This window comes from Balaenoptera borealis (assembly GCF_965194805.1).
Source record: "Balaenoptera borealis genome assembly, chromosome: 8".
Classification (NCBI taxonomy): domain Eukaryota; kingdom Metazoa; phylum Chordata; class Mammalia; order Artiodactyla; family Balaenopteridae; genus Balaenoptera; species Balaenoptera borealis.
In genome coordinates, this window is record NC_138865.1 from 30,817,392 (window position 1) to 30,829,671 (window position 12,280).

At 52.4% G+C, this 12,280-nt stretch overlaps 1 pseudogene across 1 annotated transcript in view; it reads right to left on the reverse strand.

Annotated features, from left to right (window-relative positions):
* Window positions 1-9,681, reverse strand: part of LOC309633819 (cyclin-dependent kinase 20-like) — a 45,243-nt pseudogene extending 35,562 nt beyond the window's left edge. The window contains exons 1-8 of the transcript XR_014249578.1: window positions 9,158-9,681; window positions 8,560-8,673; window positions 6,250-6,438; window positions 5,883-6,004; window positions 5,630-5,692; window positions 4,771-4,894; window positions 4,168-4,323; window positions 2,287-2,684 (exon numbers count right to left, since the gene is read on the reverse strand). The product of XR_014249578.1 is annotated as a cyclin-dependent kinase 20-like (transcript). The remainder of the gene's footprint in view (window positions 1-2,286; window positions 2,685-4,167; window positions 4,324-4,770; window positions 4,895-5,629; window positions 5,693-5,882; window positions 6,005-6,249; window positions 6,439-8,559; window positions 8,674-9,157) is intronic.
* Window positions 9,682-12,280: the final 2,599 nt, after the last annotated feature.

Here is a 12,280-nt window from a genome sequence, read left to right on the forward strand (position 1 = left end):
TAAAAGTCAAGGTGGGTCCCTTTTCTATTGCTGCTGGAAGGAATTAAGTCCTCCTCCTCCAACTCTCCCTCCCCCCAACCCCCATTACATTGGCCCAATCTGCATAATCCAGGACACTCTTTCCATCTCAAAGTCTGTACGCTTTAATCACATTTGCAAAGTCCCTTTTGTGTGTAAGGCAATGTATTCATAGGTTAGGACATGGGCATCTTTGGTGGGGGGGGGGGGACATTATTCTGCTTACCACAGAGGGTCAGAGTTTGGTTTATAGTCAAAATCAAGTTCAAGGTTAAGTTTCAAAGTGAGGATGGGTCAAGATGAAGGTGACGATCAGGCTGAGGACGAGTCATCATAATAATGAAAGTCAGTGTCCGTGTGAAATTCAATTCAGGGTCAGGGTCTAGATTAGGTTCAAGGTCATGATGGGATTAGGGTGTCAATGGTGACAGCCAAGTGTGAGTCCATGTTCTGTGTGAGGCTCAGCATTAGGATGAGGACCCAGGTCAGGATGAAGTTGAGGTCTAGGTCAAGATGAGGGTCAGGATCAGGATCATGGTCAGGCTTGGTGTGCAGACTAGTTTCAGCTTGAGTGTACAGTGTAGTTCAGCATCAAGGCGCAAGTTCAAGGGCAGGGTGTGTCAGTATGATGGTCCTTGTCAAGGTGAGGATTCAGTCTAGGGGCAGAGTGAAGTTGAGGGTCAGAATCAGATTGAAGGTGGTGAGTATCTCATTTATCACAGTATTCACAATCAGTGTGAGAGAAGCTGTCATTGTCAAAGATAAGTCAAGCTCAGGGCAAGTGTCAGGGACATGTTAATGGTCAGGATCAGGATCATAATGAGCATCAAGGTAAGAGGAATGTCAATTAGAGACTCAGGGTTAAGGTTAAGATGAGAGCCAAGTTCATGGACAAGGTTTAGTTCTAGGTCAAACGGGGTCAGAGTTTGGGTGAGGGTCAGAGTCAATGCCAAGATCAAAGCCAGGCATGGGTGGGGAAGGGGCTGGCAAAGAATTGAGTGAGGGTGAGAGTCAGTGTATATGTCAGGGTCAGGGTGACAGGGTCAGGTTAAGTGTAAGGTTTAAGGTAAAGGTGAGGGTCAATGTCAGGGTGGAGTAAGCGTTAAGAGTCTTTGTGAGTGGAACTGGCTGAGGGTCAGTGGTCAGGGTTTGGGTACAGACTTGCGTTCATAAGAAGGTGAGAGACACCAGAAATTGAGCTAGACTGAAGCTTAGAGTCTACAGATGTGGCTGGACAAACAGGCAGAGGCCAGATCCTTAAAACATCTTTAAAGACATATGGGACACTCAGACTCTTCCCTGAAAGCAACAACTAGAGTTTACTGTGCTGTGCCCTCTAGGAGCTTGGAGAGCAGTGACTGTGGCACTGTTAGTCACCTCTGTGACTGCAGTGCTTACAGAATTTTAGCCACATGAGCACAAAATGAATATTTTAAGAATACAAGATTGCTAAGAATAAGTTTCTCTGACTTATCTGTTTTTATCTATCTGTGAACCAATACCACATTGCTTATTTATTACAGCCCTATGATAGTCTTGGTATCTGATAGGGTAAGTCCTTTCATCATTTTTTGCCTTTTCTTCTGCTTCTGCCTCCTCTTAACCCTTTCATTTCCGCATATATTTTAGAATTGGCTTACCAAATTATTTAATAAGAAAAACAAGAGCCAGTTCAGATTATATTGGGATTTACTGAATTAACAAATGAGTTCCAGGAATGTCTGTCTTCTTATTGCCCAGTATCTCTGAGTAAAGAGGAGGCCCATGTGGTCCAGGCTCACCCGTATCCTGAGGGTGATGTTGGTAAACCAGCTCAAGGTGTGGAGGGTCACTTATTGGGTCCCCAACTTGAGCCATTCCTGGGTCCTGATTTCTGCCAACTCACCTCCAAAAGGGAGCTCTGTCACATGAAGCACCTAGCAATCTCCCAAGACTAAAGTCGCCATGAATGGGGCCACTTTCCCAGTGACCACAGAGAAGCAAGGGCCAGGGGATGATGCTACCTCAGCCACTTCCCTCAACTGGAAAGGAAGAGGGGCATACGTCACGTAGAACTACCGGGCGTTTTTATAATAAATCTCAAAAGTGAACTAGTGTTTAATGTCTCTGAGAACAAAATCAAACCAAACTTTCCTTCCCACTTGGATTTCCGACATGAGGACATCCTACACTCAGCGCTCCCCCAAACGGCTCCACCAGGACTGTCCCTGACCAGGAAGGCAGCAACTAGAGAACCAGCCCCATGGCAGGCACGGCAGCGGAGCTCACCGCCTCCTTCTGATGGATCTGTTACCAGCAACAGACGGGAGGCCGACAGCACAGGCCGAGGGTCCCCTCTGCTGAGGCTGGATGGCCTGGCCAGGAGCAGGACCACTGTGGTCGAATCAGGCCGGAGCAGAAGAACAAGAGGCCTGGCTTGTCCTGGGGAGGGAAGGGGGGGACACGCCTGTGGGGCCTGGCCCAACGTCTCAGCGTCCAGGATGAAGGGCCGAATCAGCTCCGGGTTCAACAGCGACTCCTCGAGAGGCCGGTCCACGTGGAGGTCATGGACGTGGGGGGGGTCCTGGGGGGGCCTTGAGGGCAGGTCCCCCTGGGCGCTGAGGAATCGGCAGCTCCGAGGGGTGGGCAGGCAGGGGAGCTGTGAAGAAGTACTGGTGCAGGAAGGCCTGAGGGTAGCAAGCAAGGGGCAGCAAAAGGAAACTGGTCACTTCCCCGTCCCAGCTTCAGCCACTTCCCTCCGAGGAGGAGATGTGAACATTGCCCTGGAGAGAATTTTTCCTTCATCTGCTCATCGTTCAGGTGACTCCAACACCTCGGAGCGCTCACTGTTTGAGCACTGCTCCAGAGACAGGAGATGCAGCGGTAAACAGAACAAAGAGCTCTGCCTTCAAGTTTTCCACATAGTGAGGGGTGGGGGTAATAAACACGATAAAGAAGTAAGACAAACAGTGCATCAAATGATTAGTGCTGTGGGAAAGAGAAAGTATGAGGGGGGGATGAGGAATACTGGAGGGGCTGCAGGCCTGAAGAATGGTGAAGGGAGGCCCCTGGGAGGTGGCGCTCAAGCAGAGACCTGAAAGGTGAATGAGTGAGGCCTAGGGACAGAAATGCACAGACCCCCAGGACATGGAGAAGCCCTGGGGCCCGAGGGGAGTGAGCAAGGGGAATGGGAGCTGGCAGAGTCACAGAGGTGATGGCCCCAAATGTGTGATGGCTGTGGGCCACTAGGACCTGGCTTCTCCTCTGAGGGAGCCCCAGGAGGGCCCTGCAGGCGAGGATGCGACAGCCTACCTGGACAAGGTCCCTCTCTCTGCCACGTGGAGGAAAGACTAAATGGGCAGGAGAAGCAGATTCTGGGAGGCAATGGGGGGGGGGCGCTTAGAATGGGGGCAGCAGCAGGGGGCTGAGAGGTGGTCAGTTGGCCTCAGTACACTCTGAAGGTGCTGCTGACATGGGAACTCGCCAGGGGCATGTGTAAACACACACTGCTAGTGCCGAGGGCAGGGAGGGGAGGCTGCCATGAGGCCAGATGGACAGATACACCTGACAGAGGCCCTCACACCATCAGCCATCAGCCCATGGTCCTCCCCTCCTCTCCTGCCTTCTAGCCACGACCCACCCCTCCTGGGTCCTCCTCTCCAGGCCTCTGCTCATCATTTCTCTTGGGAAAACAGCTCCCCATGCTTAAACCTGCCCTTCTCCAGGAAGCCTTGCATGACCCCAAAGTCAGTCCCAACATCCCTCCCCTCGGCTCCCACAGACTGACGGCCCTGCCTCACCACAGGGTGGAGACCCCACAGGCACAAGCCACGTCTGTTCACTCTGGATCAGGGTCCAGGACAATGCTCAGCACGTGCCAGATGCTAGTAAATTCTTGTTGAAGGAATGAAGGGACGAAGAAGTGAGTCACCAATAACCCAAGACTCGCTCTTCTGCGACGTGTGCATGCCCTTCTAATGGGCCACCCCTGGCCACCTGCCCTCTAGGGTCCGCTCTAGGGTCCACTCAGGAGAGGCACACCTGCCCTGCACCCTCCTAACCCTGGCTCCAGGGGTTCTGGTCCCAGCCCATCACAGGTTCTGAGAATCTCAACCTGCCTGGTCAAAAGGACACGGACGAGGAGGGTCAGGGCAACGGGTGTCACCCTACCTGGGAGGCTGCAATGCGCTGGCGTGGAGGGTAGAGGAGGAAATGCCCCAGCAGGTCCAAGGCCTGGGGAGAGGCATCGGGCAGCACCTCCTCCAGGGGCACGGGAGCCTGCTCCTTGAAGGAGATCTTGTTGTAGTCAGGCAGGTCCTTGATCTCCTGGAGGAGAAGGGGGTCCATCAGGGCCGGCACCCACCCCGCCAGCCCCCTTAAGGTGTCAGTTCTCGCTCCCTGTCACCTACCTGCTCCCATTCACTCATCACTCCCCCATCCATGCACCCCTGCTCACATGTCACTCATGACATCACGTGCTCACTCAGTCCTTCAGTGCTTCCTCTACATCTCAGGCGCCTGCTCCATGCCCAGCTCGGTTTGGATGCGTGTGTGCTGGGGACGGGTGGGAAGGGATAGAGCTTGGGCCCTGGCCCTCGCACCTCCAGCAGGGCAGGGGAGGAGGAGACCCCACGCTGGGCCAGGACCGAGGTCCGGCAAGTCAAGGAGGCATGGGGCCACGAGAGAGAAGGTGCGGGGCAGGGGAGTCACTAGCTATTGGGGTAATAGAAGCCACCCGCCCCCACCCCCTTCCCACTGTAGGCCCCTGCAAACCGGCCAGACTTGAGGACTGGGGGTGCCCAAGATTCGAAGCACACAGCAAAGCTGTTCAATGTCATTCTCCCCTGGGAAAAGGGGGGACCCGTTCAACAGCTCCCCCAGGATGCAGCCCACAGCCCTGCAGATACAGAACCCAAACAACTCAGAGCTCTCACACCATGGAAACAGATCTCCCCACACCAGCACCCACACCTCACACTGTGGTCAAGATACCCACAAAGTAGCCTTCAGGCTTCATAGCTAAGGATACAGATCCCCAAACAGTCAAAGACTTCAAGCCTAGAACACAGAGCATATCCCCCTGTCTAAACAGCTCTCAGGCCTCAACTCTGGAACACACATCAACCCCTCAACCGTTCTGAGACTTCTCAGAGCCTCACATTCTGGGACACACTGCCACCTCCTCCCATTCTGGGGCAGACTCCAAAACGGCCCCCAAATCTCAAACTCTTAGGCATATACAAACCATCCTACCCCAAATAAAGGTTCAGGGCCTTCATATCCAGGGACCCAGGCCTCTAGATAGCTCAGGAACATTGCATCCTGGGATATCACCCCCTGCATAGCAGCTTAGACGCCCCATGCCTCGGACCACCTCCCCGACCTCAGCCCAGAAGCTTCCTACTGGGACAACCACTCTGATCCCACTTGACCCCTCCCAGCTCAAAACTGTCATGGGGAGGAACACTGATCCCAAACTCCTCAGAGATACTCTAACCAGGGGAGACACCCCCATGGCAACCTAGAGCTCACAGCAGGAAAACCCGCAAATGGCTTAGAGACCTCAATGCCCAGGAGGAAAAGGTGACCCAACGACCCACACTCCCCCTTGCCCAGCCCATAGGCGTCTCACCACAGGTCGACACCCTGATCATACTGGCGGGCACCATACAGGAGCTCAGGGGCTCGGTACCACCTGTGAGAGGAGGGCAGGTGGTCACAGCCAGGTCACCGGTCTGTCAGGAAGCTGCCTCGGAAGGTCATCCTGGCCCCCACACCAGCCCCAAGAGCACTGTTTGGACAGAAGGTCCAGAAGCATCTCTTCCCAGCAGGAGGGTTGGGGCCTGTCTATTGCCAGGTCCTGCTTGGGAACTGGTCCTCCCTACCTGGTGGCCACCTGGTGCGTGTAGAGACGGCTGCCATCTGGGGAAAAGACCCGGGCCAGGCCAAAGTCCGCTATCTTGAGCTGGCCCGAGGCACTGATAAGCAGGTTGGCTGGTTTCAGGTCCTGAGAGCACCCAAAGAGGCATCAGTTCCTCCAGAGCCCCCACAGGACCTCGGGACAGGAGGACTTGGCAGGCTGGGCACCCAGGTCAGCGCAAGACCTGACCTCCTCCAGGGCCCCAGCCCTGGCCTCCTACCCATAGGCCCTGCCCCCTCTGTCCCTTTTCTAACCATGCCCTTCATCAAGGGCTGGCCTACCCACAGCCCAGCCACCCCCCCGGTCCCACCCCAGCCCATGCTGGAACTGACCCGATGTACAATGTTGTTGGCATGGCAGAAAGTGACCCCCTTGAGCAGCATCTGCAGGTAGCTCTTGACCTGCGCCTGGGTCAGCGGCCTCTGGGCGTGGTGCACCACCTCAGCCAGATCTGACAGCATGAACTCGAAGGCCAGCACGAAGCCTGCGCCATGCGGGAACACGGCCTTCAGCTATACCACCTGCAAGCGGGGCATCCCGTCAGCCTCCAGACTCACATGGCTCAGACTCTCTCTGGGACCCTCAGCCCTTGCACCAACAGAGGACCAGGCAGGCAGAGATGGTGGCATGAGATCTGAGCTCAGAATCAGGGAGCTTGGTGATCTCTTGCTTCCCTCTCCCAGGAGAAGGCGAGTCCCTACTCTAATGCTCCAGTAAACACTCAGGGAAAAGGAGGTCTAAGAAAGGCGACTTAGGGCAGTGTCTGGTCCCCCACCCAGCCCACGAACTGGAAAATCACCTGGAAACACACACACACACAGGTGATCACAACTCCCAGCACTGGGAGAGCAGGAGACATGTCACATATACTTCCTGAGGGCCCACGAGGTCACAAGGGCAGGCTGCACAGTAGTGAACAGGAGCGAGGGCTGGTGGGTCCCGAAGGACTTGAAGGAGCTCAGGGGACAAATGACTGACAAATGACCAAACAACAAACGTATAGGGTGTTTTGATGAAGATTCTGATGAAGAAAGAAGAGAAGGCGTCTGGGAAGGAGCTCTGGGCCAGGGGACAGCAAACACAAGGCCCGGAGGCAAGAACAGGAAGGAGGCTGCTCTGTTCTGCACTCCTGGAGCCTAGACAGTGCTTATCACGGGCCAGACACTTAAGAAGTTGTGAATGAAAAAAGAGGCTGGAGCGGGGTGGAAGCAGATGGTGACAGTTCTTTCGGAGTGAAGAGAAGCCTCTGGAGCTTTTCAAGCCAGGGAGTGGATGATTTCATGTACATTTTTTGACTGTGGAGTGGAGGCAGTGGCGGGGGGGCGGGGGGGCAGGGGAGCCTGCTGTAGTTGTTCTGATGAGAGGTGAGGATGGCCTGGGCCAGGGTAAGATCTGGAGTGTTTTAAAGATAGACTCTTCAGGCCTGCTGATGCACAGGACATGGGACCGTATCACCAGCTTCCTATGGGCCCTCCACCTCTCCCACACACAAGCTGTCAGCAAAGCCCTTTTACTTTCCTCAAAAAACAAGAATGGCCATATTGCTGTTTTTCTGATGTTGAGGGTAGTAGACACTCATTTTACAGATTGGGACAAACAAATACATTTAGATAATACCCAAAATTATAATGAAAAAAACAGCAAGAGAAAAATCCTATCACCTACAGTCAACCTTAGGAGTCTATTCCACCAGACTTTACAAGAGACATGGCACACACAGGCATGTATTCGTATATATATACAAAATATTTTCATACAAAACCAAGATGACACACACAGTTTTATAACATGCTTGTGTCACCCAATATATCAAGGACATCTCCAGAGAATAAGAAACAAGTCAGAGTATAACCCACCCTTAGGTGGGTGGACCTACCCTTGTCACTTCCCAGGAAGTTAAGCACATCCTCTACTCAGGACATGGACAAGAGAGAATACCACAAAGAGAATGAAACTGGGTGTGTGAGGTGTCTCTCCTCATGTGCCCACAGCCCCTCCCAGGCCTGTCACAGCACAAACCACGCCAGATGGGCGCTGTAGCCTTTGGCCATCTCCCCTACCACACTTCAGTTCTCAAGAGCAGGGTAGGGGCTGGTTTCTGTGTTGCCAGTAGCCAGTAGAGGGTAGAGTCTATGGGAGGCCCCAGTGTTAAACCGTCCTGATTCTGCGATCAGACCTGGGCCAAAGCCTCCACAGACAAGCGGAACAAGCTGAGCACCCGTAAGCTGGTGGCTGCGCCTCCTCCCCTGGCCTGAGATAGGGAGAGCCTGAGCGTGCCTTGCGGAGCAGAGGGCGAAACTCAGAAGGACAATATACATAAAGCAGTTAACCTGGCATGCAGAACATAACAGGAGCTCAATAGGTGGCAATTATCATTATCATCAGAAATCACCAAGTGTTTTGAGAAAAAAGGAATAAGTTAGTGAATGAGCGAATGAGTACGCGAAGAAATAAGTGAGTGAACGACAGGGAATGAATGAGTGAAGTAACTGAGTGAATGAGGGTGAACAACAAGTGGAGAAAAAAGGGAGTGAGTGAGGGGTGAGGAAGCAAATGAGTGAACAGAGTGACTGCAGGACCTCAGAGTGGGAGTGAGTGGAGGAGGGCGGGAATCAGCACCTCAGAACACCAGCCCCACTCACATACTGACTGTCCTCGATCTCCTGCAAGGCCTTGATCTCCCGCAGGGCCTGGTTGGGGATGCCATCCTCCAGCCGCCGCAGGGCCACCTTCTTGAGGGCAACGATCTCTCCAGTCTGTTTGGGACAGGACGCAGACACTGCAGGCCCATCCCCGGCTGGAAAAGGGGATGCGACGCCGAGGCCTGAGGCCCTCGTGGGGTTGGGACGCGCCCCCCACCCCGGGCTGGAGGGAAATCAGGGCCAGCAGGCGCAGCGCTGAGCAAGCAGCTCAGAGACATCCACGCCACCCTCCTAGGGGGCACTCGCCCGAAGAAAGCACCGCTGGTTGCTGGACGGCCTCCACTCAAGAGAGCAAAGGAGGCGGGAGCACGCCACGAAAAGCTGCGGGGAGGCAGGAGCCCAAGCGTGGGTCGGGACAACGGGTAGATCTCAATGGAACCGAAGGAGGAAGGGCTGGGTGCTCATCTCCACGTGCTCGGCCTTGAAGACGATGCCGTGCGCGCCCTCCCCAATGCGGTCCAGGATGCAGTACTGCTCCATAGCCCTCTGCCAGACACCCGGACCCTCTGCAATCACAGCCCCTCCCCGGCACCCGTACCTTTCCGCATTAGCCCGCCCTGCCTCCCGCGCCCAGATGCGGCTGCCTAGCAACGGCGCAGGAAAGAGCGCAGAGGCCGGGAGGCCGAAGGCAGCTACAGGCGGCGTCCAGGCCTGTCTGCGCCTTCCCCTAGGCCCTCGCCATCACGCCTCAGTGCGCTTCATTCGGCGGGAATCACCCGTGCACACACCGTGCCAGCGGGAGCGAGAGCCACCGCCGACCCCTCGCGGCACTGCCGGGCGTCACGTGACGAGTGACGCCAGGTTACGCAGAGGGGCGGGGGCATGCAGCCAGCGAGCAAGGCGGAACAGCCTTGGGAGCGGGCTACATAGGCGGGAGGGTGGAGCCGCTCTCCGGGGTGGAGGCGGGGCACTCAGTGAGGCGGGCGGGGCACTCAGCGGGGCGAGCTGGGGCACGGGGCGGGGCCTCACAGCCGGGGGCGGGACCGCGGCGCCGAGGGCGTGGCCGAAAGGTGACGGGGCGGGGCCGGCTGGCTACTCTGGCAGGCCAGGGTACCCTCGCCCCCATACCTAGAGGTGCAAGCTTCCACCTGTGAGAACGTACAGGTGCCATTTCCACCTATGAGCCCCAAAGCCAATGATGATTGAAGCGAGACGGGTTCGGGTCTGCATTGTGGAGGGAGCGTCAGCTGGCAACATGTAAAGACAACGTTTAAAGAGTAAAAAGTCTGACCCAGAAAGTCCATGTCTAAGGGCTTCTCATGAGGAAACATTTGGAGGAATTTGCAGCCTGAGTGATTTTTAAGAAGTTCATGCCATGAAAGGATGTTGACAAAAAAACACAATTAGCTTTTTAAACTTCTGAAAAGGTGCTCAATCTCATACACAATGAGATAAATGTAAAATAATCTACAATTTTCCATCTTTGGGATAGCTAAAGATCTCAGATCTAACAGTCCATTTAATCTTGGAGAGGCAGCAGTGAGTGGTGGCGTGAAGCAAGATCTTAATTCCGTGCCCAGGAATTGAACCTGGGTAGCCTAGATGAAAACCAGGAATCCTAACCACCACCCCTTGGCTCTTGCCCCCTGTGAAAAATGCATTTCTCATGGAGGCAAAACTGTAAAAACAGGTACAAAGTTTATTAATAGAGACACAGCACAACAACAACAAGTGGGAGAGCACACAGAGAAACAGTTTGTTTAGTTAAGATAGAAGCAAGGCAGAGATGCACACCTGGAGACAAAGGGTGTGGGTGTCCTCCCTAATGAGGAGGAGCACAGTAAAGAGGAGGTTAAGTCATTTATATAGGGCAGTTCTTCTGGGTCTTTGTGTACCTTTGGCCAATTATCTGGTTTCCTTTTCCACACCTGACCTGCCCTAGGACCCTCCCCAACGTGCATGTGCAACTTTTTTCCAAGATGGATTACAGCCCAGAGGCCTATGGGATGACCTTAGCATCACATATTATGGGGTGGTGCCCCCTCCCTTTTGACTCCCAACGAGCCTTTCTGCACATGTGCCCCAAGGGTGGGAAATGTATGACCCCTTGATCTTTTCACAGGGTTTAGTCCCACTCTGTCCCTGCCATAAAAATGTCCAGTGTCCAGTTATTTACCCTATTTCTGTTGCTGGTTTTTATACTGAGGTGCACATCTCAAAATATAGACAGGAGTCCAGTCATAAATATGTAGTCCTGGAGCCCATTTATCTCTTGCTTCAGGAAATGTAAACAGGGGGCTGGTTATGAATGTCCGGCCTGGAGCACAACTTCTTCTCACCCCAGGAAGGGCAAACAGGAGGCCAGCTGTAAATGTCTAGCCTGGAGCCCCTCTATCTCCTGCCTCACATTGGCCATGCTGTGGGAAAACAGGAGCTTTCATATATTGCTGAAGCATTGGCACTGCTAATCAAATTACATCTGCATATCCCCTTGGACCCAGCAAGGTCTCTTCTAGAAGTACCTCCAACAGATATATTGCACACAGCGAAATGACATGTTCAAAGTTATTCATTGAAGCATAGTTTGAATAGCAAAAGATTAGAAACACCATAGATGCCAATCAATAGGAGACTGTCTAAATTCTGATACACCCATCAAATGAAAAATTATGCTCACTACCTTAAAAATGAACAAGGATGCTTTTTTATTACAATAATAGGAAGATTTCTAAGATGTATTGTTAAGTTAGAAAGGCAAGATGAAGAACAGAGCATATACAGTACCGCTAGCCGTGTAAAAAGAAAAGAAGAAAAGAATATAAAGAATGAATTTTTGTGCATTACAGGATATCTGGAAAATACTCTAGATTTCATGACTGTGCTTACCTGGTGAAGGGACTGGGAGGGTTGTGGACAGGGTAGGAGGCAAATGTTTCACTGGGGCTCTTCGTATTCTTTGAGATGTGAACTGTATAATTTATTAATTCTTTAAAAAAGTAAGAATTTTCAGGCTCAGAAATTCTACTCTGTTCTAACAACTTCAGAAGAAGGCCTTGATGTCCATACAAAGATGTTCACCCTGTTTGATGATGGCAGAGACCAGACAATAACCCAAATATCCCATGGAAGAGTGGCTGAATAAGTTATGAGAGTAACTTAGAATGACATGCTTTACAGCTATTATAAATGGTGAGGGTAGACACAGTGGTGGAATTGGAAAAGATGGTCTTCAAAAAATAGTACGGGTCATTTGAAAAGTCATATGAGGAAGAAATGTCTATTGACCCAAATCTGAAATCATAAACGAAAACTGATTCCAGATGGACTGCATACCTAAATATAAAGGTAAACAATGAAGCTCTTAGAAGAAAACATGATATCTTAATGACTTTGGGTTAGGTAAGCCTTTTCTAAATAAGGTTACAGAGAATACTAAAAGGGAAATAAAAATTAGAAGTCGGACTTCGTCATTAGTAAGAACATCTGTTCATCAAAAGAAACCATTTAGAGAGTGAAAAGCAAAGCCACAAAAAGGGACATGGTATCGTAACACATGTATCTGACAAAGCACTCATATCCAGAACTTATAAAGAACTCTTACAAAATCATAAAGAAGAAGCAAACCTTCAGAAAACTTGGCAAAACCTGTGATAGACACTTCACAAAAGGTGATACCCAAATGGCCCATAAGCATTTGAAAAGGTCTGTGCTAACTCCACTA